The 17,179-nt window shown below is 41.3% G+C and overlaps 1 long non-coding RNA gene across 1 annotated transcript in view; it reads right to left on the bottom strand.

Moving 5' to 3' along the window:
- Positions 1–3,708: 3,708 nt before the first annotated feature.
- The window catches only part of LOC119800232, a 33,924-nt gene continuing 20,453 nt past the window's right edge, over positions 3,709–17,179 (bottom strand). Inside the window, exons 3-4 of the long non-coding RNA XR_005282996.1 lie at positions 7,315–7,349; positions 3,709–4,457 (exon numbers count right to left, since the gene is read on the bottom strand). This is a non-coding gene — a long non-coding RNA (uncharacterized LOC119800232). The remainder of the gene's footprint in view (positions 4,458–7,314; positions 7,350–17,179) is intronic.

The raw sequence follows: 17,179 nt of genomic DNA, 5'->3' as shown, positions 1-17,179 counted from the left end.
GGCGACCGCAGAGAAGGCTCACATCCCAGGAGCAGCATACTTATAAACCTTTCATGGATTTACAATACCCTCCTGCAGATGCATTCTAAAAGCTTTCAGATGCATTGAAATTTCCCCCCATTTAATAAAAAAAATATATTTCCCACAGTGAAGTATAAAAGAACTCATTTCATTTAAGTCATGTGTTGGCTCTCCAACGGCCCTTACCTCATGGCGTAGAGAAAGGAACACAGATCACAGCGTCAGGACTCTCGAAGCTACTTCTATGTGAGGAAAGTTGCTCCCTTTCCAAGACAAACCTAAACTGAATTCAAAGAAAGCAGGTCGGCGCCCAAATACGGGCTGAACAAGGAGGCCGCCAATAAACATAATAAATTGTATGTGGAAAGCCCACAAGGCCTCAAACCAAGGAACTGCAGGCAACTGCGAAAAACTGGAAGTGGGAGAGATGCTCCTCCACAGGGAAGAGAACACCCATGGTTGTCCTTTGCCAGGTGACCAGCCCTAAAAGCATACATCCGCGTAACATTATATGAACTCGACAAGCTAAGTTTAAGAATATGTGCGTGTATATATTCATGCAATATAGAAACTAGTAAAAAAAAGGAGGCCATGAATTTGAATTTGCTCAGGTACGGGTGCCCGGGTGGATTTGGAGTGAGACAAGCGAAGGGAGAAATGTTCTAATTAAAATATAATCTCAAAACTAAACAATAAATAACGAAGGAAGGCAAGTCAGTCTTATGACTGAGATGCACTTAGATTTTTAAGTGGTTCTCACAAGGGTCACACGTGGGTATGATGACTGCACATGCACACGTGCTCTCGGGATGTTTGTGAATGTTCTGCACATGTGCACGTGTTCTCGGTGCACTTGTGTGTGTTCTTAGTTCTGTGTTGTCTGCTAATGATGCTTTCTCTCAACACAGCAGTTAAGGAATCTTTTCTACAGAAAACGTTGAAAGTAATACATTGAAGTTGCATCAAATAAACTGGTCATTTTTTCCTATCAGTTTATATGCTATGCTTGGAACATTATTAGTTCAAGTCTCTACCACCTTACACAAGATTTTCAAGAACTCCTAGGAACTTAAAAAACAAAAACGAAACAAGCCACGGCCCGAGAATCTAGAAAAGTTATGGGATCTAGCAGATTCCTTTGCACGTTTTTGGCATTCAAGAAGAGCTTCTGAGCTGTCTTGGATTTAGTCACCATTGAGTCCACTGGGCAGGTTCTGTTCAAATTGTCTGGTTCTAACTGTCCAAAATACTGTATTTAATGCCCTTTTTTAGAGAGAGAAATGGTATTGCATGACTACCAATGTATTGTTCAGTATTTTACTAAAGTCCAGTCTGCGATAGATCAGGAGATTAAAAACAAATAAATACAGAACATTCCCACCACCATAGTTACTCTGGATGCTGAGATACAAATCTGCTAAAGGTCCCCTTGAAGAGCTAGTTAGCATTACAGTCGGGATCTTCAGCTTCAGAAGCTCTGGGTTAAGGAGAAAATAAGCAAATCCATGTGACATCCAAACACAACCACCATGAAATGCTGGGATTCACCTTTCCACGCTACAATACAGTCCTGTGCTTCACTGCCCGCTTCTCCCCAGCAGCCACCAGTTCATAGACTGAGAAGAGAGCCTGGGAGACCAAAGGGCAAAAACCAAAATCCACCAGGGGGCTGTCTTCCTCTCAAGTTGGGGATAAAACCGTTGAATTCTTTTTGGTGTTCTTGTTTGATCTGGTTTTATCTCTGATTGCTTTTTAGCTTGTAGGGCTATCTGTCATTTTTAATTATCATAAGTAAAAAGTTCTGATTGAAAGGCTCTGTAATCTATATATGCATATCTACATTTGTGTTAGTTATTTAAGATTAAAAGTACATCCATAAGTACATAAATAGAAGAGAGTGATAGAACATCATAGAGATTTAAAAAAGAAAATAAGAAGCTTCATAGTGATTTCACTTCAAAAGAGGGATACTTGGTTGACTGTTGGCAGATGTCAAAAATTCACCTTTGCTTTTTGGACCAGGGCTTTCCAAAAATGTCAATGCAGACTTGGTCTTAAGTGTTGCCCTCCAAAGTCTATCAATAAAGGAAATGCAAAACAGCATTGATTTCACTGCTGCCAAAGTGCCCCGGCTTCGATCTGTGACCATATCAACCCCACTCCCAGAACAAAATGTAGCAAAATTTACACAACAACAGAGCATCATGCTGACTGTCATTGTCAAAGAGAAGTTGATGCTGCAGTGTGTAAATCTATTACTTTTGCTGAGAGGACTACACTTCCTGTAAACAACAACAATAACAACAACAATAATAATAGTAATAACAACACTGGGAGAAAACTGTACAGATACACTTGATAATCAGTTTTTCCTTTTCTTGGCTAAAAGAGTAAAGCATATCCTCCCACCATAGGCATATTGAGATTTTTAACAGTTCTTGATGTTGGAAGTAGGGAAGAGACGTGATATTGAGCCCAATGATAATGCCTAAGATTTATTCTTACATTCGTATTTAGTAATGCAGAAATATCCTTACATGATTAGTTGGAAGCTCGTGAAATGTAACAAATGCGTTATGACTTTATTTTGCAATTATATGTGAATTAGAAGAGTAGACTTAAGGGATATGCAGTCCAAATATCAAAGAGCACTATCTTCTTAGACATAGAATTACCTTTTTCTTTCTATTCTGTTTTTTTTGTTGTTGTTGTTTTCTCTATCATATGTACTTTTTTTTTTTAAAGGGGAGACAATGAAATACTTTCGTCTATCTCCGGGATGCTGGTACAATCGACATGATCTCCTCTAACATTTTGGCTTTTAAATAAAAGTGCCTCAAAATTTGCCATTATATAGATAAAGGAGGCTAAAAAAAATTAGATACTCTCCTACCACTCTAGGTTACAGACCCTCCCCATGTGTCGGAAGAAGCAGTAACAGTATTCCCTAATAAAATCACTTCAAAAATATAGAATGAAATCCAGACCTGTAATCCCAGCTACTCAAGAGGCTGAAAAGCAAGAGGATCACAAGGTCAAGGTCAGCCTATGCTACAAAGTGAGCTCAAGACTAATTTGAGCAACTCAGTGACAGACACCATGTCCCAAAATAAAAGGTGGAAAGGGGACTGGATATATAGCCTGCTGTACATAGCTCAAGTAATATGCTTGGTTAACATATATGTGAGTGCCTAGGTTCAGTCAACAGTACCACTGGGTGGGGGGGGGCGGGGCAGAAAAGCATGTGAACTTGTATAGAATTGCCCCCGAAGTAGATGCATGGAAACCTCTCTTCTGTGTTTTAAGATTTGCTCTCTTTTATTTGTACTTATATGTGTGTGATTCTGCATGTGTATACCACATGCACCTCTGTGGGTGCTCACAGAGGCCAGAAGAGCATGCCAGATCTACTGGCACAATGGATGTACAGATATTATGAGCCACCTGACTTGGGTACTGGGAACTGAACTTGGGTCCTCTGGAAGAGCAACAAGTTAAACGCTGAGCCAGTTCTCCAGTCCCCAAAATCCCAATTTTTAGATAGACACTTTTTAGAAACAATGAAAATCTAGTCTGCTTGAAAGCAGGTGGTTCATAGTTGGAGAGAAGAGCCACAGGCTTGGGAATTAGACAGACTTTGATTTGGTGTACATGCCCAACGTTCATCAGCCTGAGTCCCAGTGCTTTCTCCTGTTAAAGGTCAATAACAACCAGGTCATGGGGTTTTAGAAGATAAACCAGCATCTATGTTCAGGTTTTCCTGTCCTGTGGGGCGAGCATGTGTGTTCACGCGTGTGGGCACAGGTGTGCGTGTAAAGGCACAAAATTGATGTGGACTGTCTTCTTCACCCACTCTTCACTTTATTTTTCTGAGGCAGAACTCACCATCTCTGGCGATTTTGACTTATCCAGGGAGCTCTTAACTGCTGGGATTGCAGATAATGACCATGCGTGCACAGCTTTTACCTGGATTCAGGGAATCTGTACCCTGGTCCTCACTCTTGGGAGGCAAGCACTCTATCCACTGAGCCATCTCTCTAGCCCCTGTGCGGAAAGAATTCTATGACATAGTCACACACCTGTCAAATGCTCAGCAATTACTTGACATGGAAATAAACATACTACTTAAAGAAAGGAAAACTAGAAGACGACGTAATATTAAGGTGACACGGAGGACAGAGGGAGGGCAAAAGAAGTTCCAGAGAGGGCTTTGTAGTCAGAGAACAATATGTACCTGTCCAGAAATGCCATAGTGAAACCCACTAATGCATATAATTAATATGAGAAACAATTGTAATTAAAATATAATCAGTGTTTTAGAATGGTGATTGGTTGTTAGCCCATGCAGACTCTTATCAGGATTACACACTGCTCTTCCCTGGTCTTCTCTCCTCTCTGGATCACATGAGCATGTCTGTCCCTGCACCGCTGGATCTCTGCACAAAAGGGAAATGAGCCACATGAGCATGTACATCCCTGCACACTGGATCTGTGCACAGAAAGGAAGTCATCACTCTCCTTTTACTAGCATTTCCTTTGGGGGAAATTGAAGACAACGCACTCTGCCTTCCAAAACAAAATGTCACTGGATCTAGTGCACCCAGAGGAAAGAAATAACATAATGTTTAAATTTTTAAACTAAGTATGTATCGGTGCTAATCAAAGGTGGTAAGATGATCACCACAGTTTGTGCAAGAATTATTGAACAGGTAGAAACTCCTTCAAAACAAGAAGAAAAAAATCTTCAATGCCACTTTAGAAAACATGCAAGCATGTTACAGATTTTACTTTAGCCAGTTTGGTTACGATATTTCTTACATTGCTTTGGTCAGTAAGCTTGGCCCTGAAATAATTTGAGGTCAGTGAAAAGACTCCATTGCTATTTTGACAAAGCACAGCTTTGTGCAGGAGCGTCACACACCCAAACATTTATTAAATAATCATTCATCCTAGGTAATCCTCAAAATACTTCATAAAGTGTGTTCTGTGAATTTAGGGTCCCTTTAGGCAATTTTGAGATATGATAATATTCTGTAACCTAATTTCTATCACCTAATATTTGGTACTAGGCCAGCACTAATCCTTTTAAGCCAATGGCTCATCTCAGAATAGCCCGTGAATAAAGGTAGTGGCTACAGGCAAGACTGGGGTCTCACTATTTGTTCTTGAAGTGGAAAGGAAGGAGGATAAGATCTGTCTGCTTCAATGTTTTGTATACTTCAACTTCACAGTGAGGACCCACCTCTGACTTTACACAACCAAACTACAGGGTGCTCACTTCTTCCATAACAAATCATGTTTGGTATTCATTATGTAAAACAATATCTCATTTTAGTCGGAATTGGTATAGCTTATTATACTGCTGTATCTAGAAGGTGACCTGCGTGTAAAAGGTATATATTAACTAGCTAGGCAAAGAATCGTCCACTTTCTCTATACTGAAAAATTATAGGTCATTCTATCAGTGCATTATAGTGAAATGAAATCTAATGCACTTGAATTAATTAGGGTTTGGTTCTCCTGACCACTGTGTATATAAGTCCAGCTCGACAAGGAGGTGATGAAAAAGAAAGCAAGCATTTTGGTATCTAGCCATTCTTTATACCACACTCAGTGGTCTTGGTTCATTAATCTAGAGATGATCGTCATGAAATCATCCATCAATGGTCTCCAGCCTCTTGCTAAATGTTCTTTGTTTCTCAATTTGTTTTCCAGAATCCGATTTGTCATTTGGCCAGAATTCTCACTTCCTTCGCATCATAATGGATAACGCTGTTTGCAAATTTATTGTATAACTAGTAATGACCAATCCATTTTCTTGGAAAATGGGTTTTCATCTTTATACAGGAAGCCTATTAGAATGGAGGCTTTTTCTTAAACACCAAAACTGCTAACTTTTTATTTTGCACTAGCAAGGATTCGTTTTATGATCGAATCAATTCCATCTGTCAGTAAGATAGGACCAGTAGCCATCTCTCCACTCCCTTCTATGTGAGAACTGGTAGCTTGTGTCTCCTCTGCTGTGTGTTATCACTTTCAAGGATGTTAAAGTGATGAAGAACAGTTATTAGGATGTAGCCACTGCCTTTCGGACAGGTTCTCGCCTAAGGCTATAGCATAGAATAAAGACTATTGGGCTCTCAGCTACAACTGTATCCACTACTTGTTGACCACTGATTTGCTAACTGCTTTGGAGATGGAAGTGGATCTGAGCACAGCTCGGTCTCAACACCAAGCCTACCCCTGCTGTCACTAACCCCCTTCCTCACCACACACCGGGTCACACAGCCCTCTGTACTATACTGGCCCTCAGTTCACAACTTCTGTCATTGTCAGGCACAGATCCTTTCTTTGTATTTAGCCTCAGGTTCAGCAAATCATGACTGAGTGGGTGATATCACCTAAAAAATGAAGATATTATTAATTTCCTCCTTTGTTTTTGTTCCATGGTCTCTTCATTCATTTATTTCAGAAAAATTCCAATCTCTTTGTGTCATCAGATAAATAAAAATTAGCATTTCAAAAACTCAGCAGATAATTCTGCCCAAAGTGTGGGTATCTTTGTAGTTCACTTCCACAGAGGTTTTGTCTGTCTCTGTATTATCTCCAGTTCTACTGGATGTTAAAAATCTACTAGCCCCTCCCCCACTAAATATTACTCCTTAAAACCATTTATCAAATGCATAATTTTAAGGAAAACTACTGCCCAACTTAGAAATAATGCACAGATGGAGACTTTTCTCATAATATTTTGGTTAAATTTTATATGAGTGCATGTATTCTTTGCAGCCAGCAGCTTGAAACATCTGCTTCCATCAGTTGCTGGATGAAGGTTCTATGATGACAATTAAGGTAGTCACCAATATGACTACAGGGTAAGACCAGTCCAGACACCCTCTACACTGTTGCTAGCAGTCTTAGCTGGGGTGAGCCTGGGAATTTCCCTAGCCCCAGGTTTCACCCTAATCCCATAATGACTCCCTCTATCAAGATATCTCTTTCATTGCTCTCCCTCTCCATCTCCCCAACTCACCCAACCCATTCCCTCATGTTATCACCTCCCATCCCCTCCCCACTACCTCCCCCGACCCCAGTTTGCCCTGGAGATCTTATCTGTTTCCCCTTAAAGACACAAAAATACCTGCTTAGAGGCTCTGGCGTGCTAAAGGCTGAGGCTTACCACATCTGTCTCCTTGTGGTTTGAAGCTTTGACAAAGGAACTTGTATTTACAACTCTATGGCAATGCAGCCAGCTTTCTAGTTTGTTCTCTGTAATACACAATGCATTCTTACCTGCTCAGCTGCAGCCTCTCTGTGTCACACAGGAACTGTAAATGGAGAAACAAAGTGGCCAGGAATGTACTGTACTTCCTTAGGGAGACTTCCCCACCCATGTGAACCAGAGTTTATAGGCAAATGCCATGTGATTATGCATCCATGTTCTACTCAGACTGCAAAGACAGCCTGCTTCTCCATCCAGGCTTTCTATCCTGTCTTCAAAACCCAATTTAAATATCTTTTTTCAGCCTCGCGGGGCCCACAGGGTAGACTCAGAATGAGTTTCTCCCTTCTGTGCACAGCCACAGCAGTGTTTGCATATCACTAACACAGAACGAGTCATATTGCATGATGATAGAGAGCTTGATGCATGATGATAGAGAGCTTGATGCATGATGATAGAGAGCTTGATGCATGATGATAGAGAGCTTGCCAGGGTATTTTCCTCACCCGTCAGGAGAGAAGGAGGAGAAGAATATAGCAATAATACTTATGCAGCCTCTAGTGCTCATTAAACATCGTCTGTAATTGATGCTTTTAACAACTCGTATTATTCTCAATCTCAAATGGATGTGCTCTTACTTTCACCTCACCATAAAGGAAATGAACCTTCGGTGAAGTTACACTTGGTCACAGGGGCTGTGCACCAAACTGTGTCCTCCCAAAGTCCTTCTGTTGAAGACCCCAATGATACTCTTTGGAGATGTGGTTCTTGGGAGATAGTTAGGTTTAGATGGTATCATGAAGGTAGGAATCCCTATTATGAAGTCAATGTCCTTTATTATTTAAAAAAGGAGAAACTTCTCCCTCGCCGTGTGTGTGTGTGTGTGTGTGTGTGTGTGTGTGTGTGTGTGTGTATACATTCCATACAATACACATCAAGAAAGCAGTCAGTGAGGTATTGCAGTTCACATGTGTCATTCCATCACTTGGGAGGAAAGAGGATCAGAAATGAACATTCGTCCTTGGATACATAGCAAGTCTGAGGCCAGCCTGACCTTCATCAGATCAATCTCAATAGTATGGCAGAAACCAATAATTTTCTGAGAGAATTTAAAACCCACTCCACAAGACAGAATGAGTCTAGTACTGTTAACCAAGTCAAAAGCTCATAGCTGCCTAGGCATATGCCATAGGAGAATGTAATACCATTATTCTGTTAACAGGCCATATTGCTAAACTGACCCCAAAAGTTCTTATCTTTATGAACATTGTGGGATAATGCTTTTTTACACTGTAAAGATTTGTCACTCATATTATTTAATAAAACGCTGATTGGCTAGTAGCCAGGTAGGAAGTATAGGCGGAACAACAAGACTAAGAGAATTCTGGAAAGAGAAAAAGCAGAGAGACACAGAAACCAACCAGATGCAGAGGAAGCAAGATGAGAATGCCTCACTGATAAAAGGTACTAAGTCATATGGCTAAACATAGACAAGAATTATGTGTTAATTTAAGTTGTAAGAGCTAGTTAATAATAAGCCTGAACTAATAGGTCAAACAGTGTGTAATTAATATAAGCCCCTGTGCATCTATTTGGTACTGAACGGCTGCCTGACTGGGCAGGACAGAAACTTCTGTCTATAGATTAGTGCATGTCTTGACCCTTATCTGAAAGAGCTTCATTTTATAGTAGGTGGTGATTAATACAGATGCCTACAATTGTCAGTATGCAGAGAATAAGATTATAGACTTCTCAGCTCTTGATGGGAATTTATACCTATACCCAAACCCCTCCCCTTTAGTCCCAGGTACCATCAAGGAAGAAGAGGGGAAAATACAGTAAAATCCAGAAGCAGTGGGCCTCTGCAAAACAGTACTTACTTGCTAGACATGAGAGAGCCATCACACACATGAGCCCACAAAGGCTGTCAATGAATGCACATAGTCAAGACGGTCTACATCCCAGCATGGACAAGAGCATACTCATGAAGTCCCATTTCCTTATGAGAAGCTATTGTCAATTGATGGTGGGTGGGGGAAAGAGAGTAAATTTTCTTTAGGGATGTGACTCCTGAGAGGCTACCCATGCCCCATTAGATGGCCTACACCTATGAACATACAGGCAGCATTAAGTATATTAAGTGGGTTTAAAACAAAAACAAGCAAACAAAAAATCCAAGAAAGTTAAGATGGAAAGTAGTGGGGAAATGGGGGGGCTGGAGAGGAGAGAATAGGAGGTAGATTTGACCAAAATATATTATATACATACACGAAAATTTTGAGTAATAAAATATTAATAAAAATAAAACAAGAAAAGTGAAAAAGATAAGCAAAAGTAAAGGAGAGAAAGGGAAAAAGGAGGAGAAGGTAGAAGGAAGGGGGAAGGGAGAAAAGGGGATAAGAAAGAGAACAGAGTAGGGAAGGGAAACAAAGGGAGGGGAGGGGAGAAGAGGGGAGGGAAGAGGAGGAAGTAGGGGAGGGAAAGGAAGGAAGGATAGGAAAGAATGGGAAGGGAAGGGAAGGGAAGGGAAGGGAAGGGAAGGGAGCAAAGGGGAGGGGAGGGGGAGGGAAGGGGAGGGAAAGGGAGGGGAGAAGAGGGAGAGGGAGAGGAGGGGAAGGGGAGGGAGGGGGGAGAGGAGGGGGAGGGGGAGGGAGGGGAGGGGGAACGGAGGGGAGGGAAGGGGGAGCAGAGGGGGAGGGGAGGGGGAGGGGAGGGGAGGGAAGGGAAGGGAAGGGATCATTGCCATGTAGCAAACACGTAACTCTGAGGTTACAGAATTTACCTGTGTTGTCTAGATGGTCACGGATATTTGTGCTGTTATTTTGCTTAAGCGAAAGCATTTGGAAAATTCAAACTATATTAGCCTTTTGAGATTAGTTGATGGTGTTAATGGGCTTTGACAGTGTAAAAGAGACACAGGTCATACATAATTAGGCTAAATTAAGCAATCAATTTCAAAACGGTAACTGTTATAAGATTTACTTAAGTCATTGTGCTAAAAGTCTGCACTGGCTGGTTTTGTGTGTTGCTTGACATAAGCTAGAGTCATCAGAGAGATAAGATCCTCAGTTGAGGAAATGCCATACAATCCAGCTATAAAGCATTTTCTATTTGACGGTCAATGGGGGAGGGTCCAATCCATGGTGGGTGGTGCCTTCCCTGGGTTGGTGGTCCTGAGTTCTATAAGAAATCAGGCTGAGCAAGTCATGAGAAGCAAGCCAGTAAGCAGCTCCCCTCCAAGGCCTCTGCATCAGGTTCTGCCTCCAGGTTCCTGTCCTGTTTAAGTTCATGTCCTGACTTTTTTCAATGAAGAACAGTGATTTGGAAGTGTAAGGCAAATAAACCCTTTCCTCCATAACTTTAAAATTTGTATAGAAACATAAAAATGGGGAATATGCAGACTCCTTGGTCTTTCATCTGTCCCAAAGGCAGAGAAAAGATCAAGTCAGGATGGTCCTCACGTGATGAGTAGAGAACAGGTCCGTTGGGGTTCTTTTACAGCTTTCAACCCCAGGGATACCACGTCTGTGTTTATAACAGTCCAAGTGAGAAGATGGGGCTCTGCCTCATGCTCAGAATCCATTAACTCCTACCCTGCCTACAAAGCCCAATGCAGCCAGATTTATTCAACTCTCACATCCTCTCTGTCATGTATCTCAATCCTGTCTCCAGAGAAAAGCTATCGGCACCTGCAGCACTTGGGTCAATTGCTGATATGGAATGAACCAGAAGATGCTGGAAGTAGCACTTTGATCATCGTGCCACCCTTCCAGTGGCTCCCTCCATCCTGAGAAGTGCTAGGAAATCACCAGAGGTAACTACTTATTGGCTTTAATAGCCTTGGGGTAGCAACTGGCCCGCAGTATGCTTGCCTACTAGAAATTATTAAACATGGTTAATTAAAAATTAAGGTACTCAGAACTCAAGACTTTTATTTTGTATGTATCTCTCCCCCTCGCTCTCTCCCCGTGTGTGTGTGTGTGTGTGTGTGTGTGTGTGTGAAGACACAAAGCCGGCATGATGACATGATGTCTTCCTTGATCACCCTCCACTTTATCACTTTATTTATTTTGGCAGTCTCTCAAGTGGACCCAGCATTCTCCAATTCAGTTAGTGTAGATAACCGGTTTGTGCTGTTGTGACGGTTTGAAATAAAATGACCCTCATTGGGATTGGCACTATTAGGAGGTGTGGCTTTGTTGGAGTAGAAATGATCTTGTTGGAGGAAATGTGCCACTGTGGAGGTGGACTTTGAGATCACCTATGCTCAAGCTTTGCCTAGTAGTGTAGTTCACTTCCTGTTGCCTACAGATGAAGATGTAGAACTCTCCACTTCTTCTCCAGCACCATGCCTGCCTGCATGCTGCCATGTCCCACCATGGTGTTATTGGACTAAATCTCTAAAACTGTAAGCCACCGGGATTAAATATTTTCCTTTATAAGAGTTGCTGTGGTCATGGTGTCTCTTCACAGCAACATAAACCCTAACTTAGACACCTGGGTACACCCTGTCTATATTTCTGAATGCTGGAATTATAGGCAGCCATAGAACCTACCTGGCTATACTTTTCTCAGTCTGTTTATTTTTTTTAGAGCTCAGCATTTTAAGTTTGAGCAATGCCCATGCTTGATTATAAAATGTGTAATGTTTCTTCTGTCTTTAGAGTGATTGTTAGGCTTTGACTTTTTTTGCAACTACAACAAATTATGCTTTAATGGTGATACTGGTTCTATCACGTTACTTACAGTTCCTGTAATATTCAAACACTATGGGAATCAATTTTTCAAATCTCCTTGATGCCATTCATCAGCTTTCATCTTTAAAGAAGCGCTCTCAAAGAGCAGTCCAGGATGAGAAATTTCAGGGGCCTGTGAGCTTTCCTGTCTGCTTCACAGGTTGCAATCTGAAAGTAGTCCCTAGCTCAAACTTAAAAATGGGTGTTATCAGAGAAACTCTGACTGCCTATTCTTGACAGTTGGCAAGAAGCAAATCAGGTCTCATCAATGAACTGTTCATCCTGCTAAAGCGTCACTTCCTTTTATGTGTGTTTGATGTGGGGTTCCCCTCTGTATGTTGTAAATACCATTGGTTAATAAAGAAGCTGTCTTGGGCCTGGGCAGGGCATAATAGAGGTAGGCAGGGAAAACTAAACTGAATGCTGGGAAAAAGGAGGAGGAGTTAGGAGAAGCCATGTAGCCCCGCCCAGAGATGCCATGTAGCCGCCAAAGGGGGAAGAAATGAGCTGCTAGCTGGAACCTTGCCAGTAGGCCACAAACCTCGTGGTAAAATATAAAATAAAAGAAGTGAGTTAACCAAAGACATAAGCACTAGCTAGAAATATGCTTGAGCTATTGGCCAAACAGTATTGTTAATAATATGGCTTCTGTGTGATTATTTCAGGGCTGAGCAACTAGGAATGAGTAAGCATTCTCCAACAACATGTGTTCATCAAATTCTGTCTCCCAAAATACTTATGTCTCCTTCTAATAACATGTACAGCTAACCATAACCCAACCTTTTACTTAGTTCTTGAAAAAATATGTCACTGTGCGTAAATGTACTTAAAATCTACTGTACTACCCAACATGTTTCTAAGGATGTAAATGTAGGACGTGATGTAAAAATAAATAGATAGGAATCTTATACAGGAGCCATATGGGACACTGATGAAAGATTAAAGATATATATATATATATATATATAAAATGAGACATGCTAATAAGGTGGTCGGACACTCTTGAAATTAAATTGAAATGTAATATGCAGAGATGAAAGGAAATTAAGTATGAAACCCTACGACACTTATTAAGCCATCAGTGGGACTCTAGATGATGATGTCATAACCAGGAGAGGAGAGACAACCCATGCAAAGTTGGACGAGATCCAGTTCGCGCTGTAGATTTATGCAGTTAATTTTGTCCCTTGACTGCATTCAGATGAGCATTTCTCCTCGACATACACCAAGAAAATTGCTGCATTATAGCTCCGCTAATGGTAATCAGTATGCTAATGAGCGCCAGAAGGTCGTTACAGCAAAGAGAGGTTCAAAGATGTATAACCTACAGGAAACAAGAGCGTGATTCTTCAGGGACTGTGAGTGTCTTGTTTGCAGGTCATAGATTATTTGTTTTGGTCAGTGCACTGCACGGGGACTTTAATTTAAGCTGGGAAAAAAATGAAGCTTTTTGAATTGTGGGAGCAGCCAAGCTTAATTAAGAAAAGTAATACCAGGTAGCTTTAAATTTGTGGTTTTAAAAAATTATCCATAAAATTCCTGGACAGTAGTAAATGATGCTTTGCAACGTGGAATTAGTCTTCTGTGATTATGCAGAATGCAAGCCTCCTATTTATTTATTTTTAAGGCAGAGAGTGCTTGCTCCATGGCTTTCTGTCAAGAATAAGGTCAAAATATCAGAGGTGAAAAGGGGGCAATATTCAGAAGTTAAGTCACATTATGGGCAAATAATCTCAGAGTCTCGACCTTGGGGGGAATAAAGAGATATTTCATTGTTTACTTCAAGTGAGTGTTTGGCTTCCAAAGGTTAAATGTGTATTGATACTGAAAACGGAGGGCATTCAATCAGAAACGCTGCTGTTCCTGCTTATGAAAAGGCTCAAGGACACAAAAAGCTGTGCAGACACTAGACTGAGCTGGGAGGTTCTAGAACGTCCCCCAGAAACTTGCTCTCAAACAAGGATTTGTACATTTTAATGGTAGAAAAAAATCTTAATGCTGCTTGACTCTATTATGCAGATTGTGTTTAAATGTCCTGTTTGGCTGATATGCTCCATGGGTGGGCTCTATCAGCTGGGAGGGCTCCTCAGGAGTGAACAGGGATAACCTGCATCTCCCTTGTCTGTTGGCACTGGGATCCATCACTGTATTTTAACTAAGTATTTTTCCATCCCACAGAGAACAAATAAGAGGTTTCCTCATGCACACCGACATGGATAACCGTGGATGAGTAGAGGACGTGCACACAACTGTGTAACCTACTGATGTGATGGTAGAAATAATGACCTCCTGCTGCTGCTGCCCCGACAATTCTCCAGACAAAAAGGTTTGTGTGTTCCTTGTGTAGCAGTCTTCCCAAATTAAACACCTTTCTGTGTGAATCAGAAACCTTCTTTGTTCCACCGTCTCAAGACTAAGCAGAAAGACAACTAGCTCCTAAAGCTTCCTCTCTGTACAGAAAAGCGTTCTTGGACTTAAATCAGTGTGTAGAGGCTGTTCTCTTTCCTCAGGACATCTATGATACATACCTGCTCACACAACCTCCTGCCTGTCCCTCAAGAACTATTTGCCTGGGGAAAGATAAGTCTGTATGCCAATTCAAAAAAATATTCCAGAAAAGAGAAAAAAAAAGAATGAAGGGAGGGAAAGAGGGGAGACAAGAGAGAGGGAGGGACAGAGGAAGGAAGGAAGATGCAGCAATGTAGGGATACACAGATTATGAATATTAATAATTTACCAATATAACAATATAGTGTTGTGAAAATATAATTAAAGAGCAAACACTTCTTCCACACAGAAAATCTCTCACAAAGTAGTCAAAACAGATATTGGTATAATTGCTGAATAACTGGTAAAGCCAGATGTGTTGGATGTTATGTTCCACTGAGTTTGCAAAGGCAGTAAAAATCGCACGCCCTTTTATGTAGCTAAGCTTAGACAACCCATGCCTATGTCATTGAGAGAAGCAATCATCAATCAAGCAAGGGCACTTGAAGCTCCCATCAGTAACAATGCTATTTCTAGTGTCAAAGGGTCCCCCTCTGAGTTAGCCATGAGTCTTTATCTTGAGGAAAAATGAGTGACTATCTCCAGAGGAGGAGATGTTCTTGTAGATTGGAGATGCCACCTAATGTATGCCCTAGCCTCCCACAGAAGCTGGAAGAGGGTCCCTGGCTCCCTTTAGTACTGCATTCAAAGAGATGGTTGCTAAGTCCTTAAGAAAAGAGTACCAGGTTATAAAGCTGCCAAAAGACCCGTCTGGCCTTCTAAAGGACTGGAAGGGAAACACTCAACTTCAAGGGAAAAATTCTGAGAAAAGGAGAGTAATATTGTCCCTCTTTTTCCGTGATGAGAATTAAGTCTTTCAGTGAAATTTTGTATTTGTTCTTATTTCACCCCAAATAATTCCTCTGGACTGCATAGATCTGGGAGCAGGAGATGCAACTGCAGCCATTTTAGCTTGAAGAATTCCAAGATCCCAAGGCATGGTGACCCTGCGAAACTAGCTTAGCATCCCCGTAAGTTCAGTGTGCACAGGAATCACCTGGGGACCTCACAGCATGCAGACTCCAACTTCTACTCCGGAGGTGGGGCCCTGGTTCTGTATCTCTAACCAGCTCTCCGTACACTTAGAAGCTGTAAAGTCAAAGCCCACACTCAGACAGGCAACTGCTTCTATGCAGTGGCTGGTTCCAGCTCTCACCAGTAGAAAACCCACAGTCAATAAATGCCTGCCCTTGAATTAATCCTCCAAGATCTTTATTTTTTTTTAATTTGAGGAATCCCAAAAATCAACAATGCTCTTCTAAGGAAAGATTATGTCTCAGAATGGTATAAATTTGGAGCCTTAAGTGGGTGATAGAGTGATAGAGCACATGTAGTCCCCAAGGAGAGGGGCTGACAAGATGGCTCAGTGGGCAAAGGCATCTCTGGGATCAACACTGTAGAAGAGGAAAACTATGAGTTCGAGGCCAGCCTGGTCTACAAGAGCTAGTTCCAGAACAGTCTCCAAAGCTACAGAGAAACCCTGTCTCGGAAAAAAAAAAAGAAAAAGAAAAAAAAAAAGAGGAAAACTGAATCCTGCATGTTGTCCTCTGATCTCCACGCATTACTGATGGTACCTGCACACCACACCCAGAGAGAGAGAGAGAGAGAGAGAGAGAGAGAGAGAGAGAGAGAGAGACCCAAAATAAACAGATAAAATAAAGTTATTCAAAGGGCAGAGATGTGTGCTGGCCTGAACCCTACTGGCAGGTGTTTCTCAAGCAACATAGGTGGAGATGCAATCTGTCTTCCAATATTGTTTTCCCCCTGGCTTTGCTTATGCCATCTAAAACTAGAGAACACAATAAAATGGGGAGTGCTAATATCTCCACAAAACCTTTAGAACTTCAAGGCAATTTTCTGACGTTGGATTTTATCAACACAACCCTTTACGTATTCAGAGCCAACTAGCTGTTTGTTGCTACTTATGTTAAAGCTTATCTGCTTTAGATGAAGCTCCCGAGAGATCTCCAGCCTCTCGGTACTTCTATTTCCTTCACTGATTAATATAGTTTCTAGTGCCTACTATTTAACTGAGTACAAATTAATGGCAATTAAGCAGTTAGCTCTTATCTCAGAAAAATGTTGTTGAGTAAAGACTTCCTGAGCGTAAACATTTTTATTTGCTTAGCTTATCAGCTACATTAGCCATAAGTAGGGATTTATGAACAAGAATAAAAAACATATCCTTATAGGACATAGTGGCGATCGTGCAGATATCCTCGACACCAGAGCAGGCCTGCTGGAAATGTTTGTGTCTCAAATCCAGCTCTTACTAGAAGACCTGAGACATTGATGAGGAAAAAACATTTATGGAAACCTACATCCCGGGAGTCTATTACAGATCACAGGCAATGTTTACATGAAGGGTAGTTCTTAGTCTATTCTGGATGCTCTAATAAAATAACCATACACTAGATGACATATAGACAACAGAAGTTTATTCTTCTCAGTTCTGGCCCAAGGTCAAGGTGCTGGTAGGTTTGGTGTCTGATTGAGTCCAACTTCCTGGATCCCAGGTAGCTGACTTTTCATATGAAGAAAGAGCAACAGAGTTTTTCTCTCACCTTCAGAGAATAAAAATAATAACACTGGTTTCATTCATGAAGTTTGTCCTGTGGCTGAATAACTAACATCCAAAATACTCTGGCTATTA

This window comes from Arvicola amphibius, chromosome 13, assembly GCF_903992535.2.
Source record: "Arvicola amphibius chromosome 13, mArvAmp1.2, whole genome shotgun sequence".
NCBI lineage: Eukaryota > Metazoa > Chordata > Mammalia > Rodentia > Cricetidae > Arvicola > Arvicola amphibius.
Note: the sequence above shows the minus strand (reverse complement) of the source record. Positions and strands in the feature narration are given on the sequence as shown.